Below are 3,929 nucleotides of genomic sequence, written 5' to 3'. Positions count from 1 at the left end.
TTCAGCACACACAGGCTTGATAATCGACTCAATTAAGTAGGTCCAATTGCCATAGCAAATTGATCCAAGTTATAACATTATCATTAGCACTTAAAGTATGGCAATTATAGGACATTCACAGGCAGAGGCAAGAAGAATGGGGAGGGAAAATGAAGTGACTTTGCACAAAAGGACATCCATTTCAGACGCACTGGGTGGTGTAAATAGCCCTGGTGTCAGCAGTATGGAGATAAAAGAACTGAAACATCCCATCACGTGCGTCAGCTGCTTGCTCCCTGTGCTAGTGCCACACAATTCCTTAACAGATGAGTGCAAGTGAATTTCTCTTCTTTCAACCATGCACCTTAAGCCAGGCACCAGCCCACTCAAAGCCAAAATCTATAGCTGAGTCTCAAATTCACTCTAAGTCACCTCAGGTAACAAAGAGAGACAACTAGAGACACCATCAAGCTAACGGTCCAGGCTAAAGTGTATCCATATGTGTCTAGAGGACCAGACTTTGTTATAAAATATGGTTGACTAGTCGAAAAGTGTAAAATGTGATGCTAATGATGTAAGTTCAAGTGTTTTAAGTTCTTCAAAACATAGAGATGTAACACTAACTATGTAAGATTTTAAAAAAGGATGAAGTCTGGTTAACTCTCTGAAAATGGAGAAACATAAAGTTAACATTTATGCAGGCTGATGTTGCAGCATGCTAAAGTCTGGTTAAGCGTAAACATTAGAAAATGTAGTTGACTGGTTGGAAAAAGGGACATGTGATGCTAATGTAAGCACAAACATAGTCTGGCTGACTGGATGAAAATGCAGACATTCTAACTAGGGATCTCCTAATTCATTCAGAACAGATCTTAATGCTTGGAACCAGCAGCTAGTAAAGTGAAACTCAAATACTGATGTCTCTTCATTCAAAAGACAATCTGTCCAATCACATCCAAAATAAGCTGTAAAATGGTCCAATTTCAAAACCGCAAAACTGTTGTCCCACCCAGGACTGAGTTCTTTAAAAGATATGAAAAAAGTTAAGTCCCATTTTGGTGGACAGTGAAAGGTGCACAGATGTATTTTTCAAGAGGTTGAAAATATGTTTAAGTCCTCTTATAAACATTTTTCGACCTTTCACTTTCAACCAAAATGGGACGTATTTTCAACAAATAGCACTGGCATCTTTTTAGCGACATAGTCCTGAGTGGGTTATTACCCTAATATTTACTTACACCCATTCCACTAGCAACTAGCCAGTGGTAGGCTAAAGCCTAAACCAGCCAACTGGCCAAAATTTCTTCAGCTAGTTGGCAGCACACTGCACCAAAGGACCATGAGACAATAACAAACACTATTGGGTAAAACTCAAGAATATTTACACAAAATAATTACAATGTTCTTGTTACGGTTCTAAGCTATGCTACGCAAGTCTAGGCTATTCTCATTTTTTTCTCAAGCCCACCATAAAGGATCAAGAGCATCTTAAAAAGCAATGATTTAGTTTTCTATGGTGTTATATAGTGCTTAGTAGTTTAAAACCAAAGAAAGGCAAGTGCTACTCCTGCAATTAAAACAAAGTGTTTCCACAATAGTGGGAAAAAAAAGTTTAATTTTTAAACAGCCATAATTCAATTGTAAAGACATGGTGGCAGAGTATTTCACCACACAGATCTGGCCCCATGGCACAAACAGGAAAAAAATAGACAACGTCTGGGTAAAAGTGTCTCAACCACATTCACAGCACTAGAACTAGACATTTAGGTTTCCACTCTAAATCGTTCCACACTGCAGACTGTAAGCTGTTTTGTTACTCTCTGAGAACGGTCCTCACTGCTGCAGGCTGTGCATGATGTCCACTAATTGGCACCTAGAGGACGCCAGAGGGCGCTCTGCTAGAACAAGTAAAAACAAAGGAACTGGATTGGTCTAAAAACTGCCAAGACCTGGTTTAATAAATATGCCTGGATAGAACCTGATCTGAATGAACTGGGTTGGACATTTTACATGTGTATGTTGAAGTATTAGCATGATATAGTATGGTTAACTGGTTGCAAATGCAGGAAGGCCAAACTAGGTAAGCTGAAATATTAGCATGTTAAAAAGTCTGGAGAAATGTTTTGCTAACTATCCAAGCTGAAGCATTAACATGTTACATGGTCTAGTAAACTGGCTGAAGATGGAGAAATGTTAACTAATGCTAACTATATAAATCAAAGCATTAGAATGTATCAAAGTGTGGCTGACGGGATGAAAAAGCAGAAATCCAATTCTCGAATGTTTCAAAGTCTGACTGACAGGTTAAAAATGGAGAAATGTAACGCTAACTGTGAAGTTCTACATATTAGCATATTACAACGTCTGAATGAGCCACTATTATGCAGTACTACTCCCCAGACCTTCTGAAAATGTTTTAACCCTGCTTAAATCCCTTCTCCAAAAACGAACATTTCCTCCTGCGCACTCCTGACTCCCCCAGCCCCACACCAGTAAATGACAAAATATCCTTATAAAAACCACAGAGACTATCCTCGACTTTGTTCAGTCGTCAGCAGGGAGAGGTTTGCAGATGTGTGTGTGTAGTGCAGAGCTCTGACTGACAGGGACAGGCAGCCGTCAGTAGTGAGTGATACACGACGGAGCTCTAGAGCAGCCTGGCACTGCCACGTAGCCGACAGGCGGCGAGAGACGACATGACACGGCAGCAGAGGGCTCCCTCCCTAATTGTTTCTGAAAAAATGACATTTGTGTTTTTTTGCACCTTGCTTCAGGTGTCAGTGCCTCTCAGATTAGAGGGCTTGCGATGGCGTGATTGCCCTCAAGCACCTTGTTTGATGTTTTGAGGTGTGTCATTTCCTCATGCGACTCCATAGAAATTGAAATCTGTATTTATTTACATGCAAGGTTAATAGAAAAAGATGCCTAAGTGCACCTGCCACTCACGCCTAATTTTATGCAGACAAGTCTCAGTGCGCTGGCACAATAGGGAAGAGGTACAAAGGCTGAATATGAAATTGTATCATAAAGCAGACTTTCCTCCATACTTCAACTTCAATGCTATCACCAAAGTTATTACTGAACATTTGCTGTAAAGACAAACGCTAACAGATTAGACTAAATTTGACTTCTGATGAAGTAGCTAAATAACTAATCTGGCTTGTACTCAGTGTCAAATCACAAAACATTATACTATACCCGGAAGTGTCTTATAAATAGTCATGCTGTAATTACAATTAACTTGATACTTATGTTTGAACGTGTCGTGATGCACACTATCTTATATACTGTAGGCAGGCTCTCCTGGAAGGGAAGGCCTACTGAAGTCTAAAATCTGATATTATGTAGCCAACACTGCCACTTGCTGCAAAATAGCAAGTACAGCATTCAGTTCTGGTAAAGAGACTGTTCTCCATGGCCTTATCCCACAAAATAATACCAATACAGTGCTTATCTGATCATCTAGTTTGATGTTAAACAGAGGATTCACTTCATACATATTGTAGTATTATTGTAGTACCGTAGATATTAAATATTGTACAGTACTAAAACAATTATAAACAATATACGTAGGGATAACAAACTACTTATCCAATACAAAAAAATCAAAAGCATGACAAATTAACAAAACATCTTTTTATATCTGTTCTTATTTTTAAAACATCACTAAAATTTAACATTAACAACAAGAAGGAGGCTCATAAATTGTGTATATATGTATAAAGCGTGGGTTATATGTTGTGAGCATGCTTGGAAAATACAATATAGGCTAGAACAATGGGTTAGAAAACTGACACCAAGCGATGGAATAAACAATTTGTATCCTTATAAAATGAAATCTGGGATTTTCAGCTAACTGTCAGAATCAGTTTTCTTAGCCAGCTCCAGGGGGCAGCACTCACATTTTTCACTATACTTAGCATACACATAATTAGGGACTGTAATAATGT

This window comes from Salminus brasiliensis, chromosome 4, assembly GCF_030463535.1.
Source record: "Salminus brasiliensis chromosome 4, fSalBra1.hap2, whole genome shotgun sequence".
Taxonomy (NCBI): domain Eukaryota; kingdom Metazoa; phylum Chordata; class Actinopteri; order Characiformes; family Bryconidae; genus Salminus; species Salminus brasiliensis.
Note: the sequence above shows the minus strand (reverse complement) of the source record.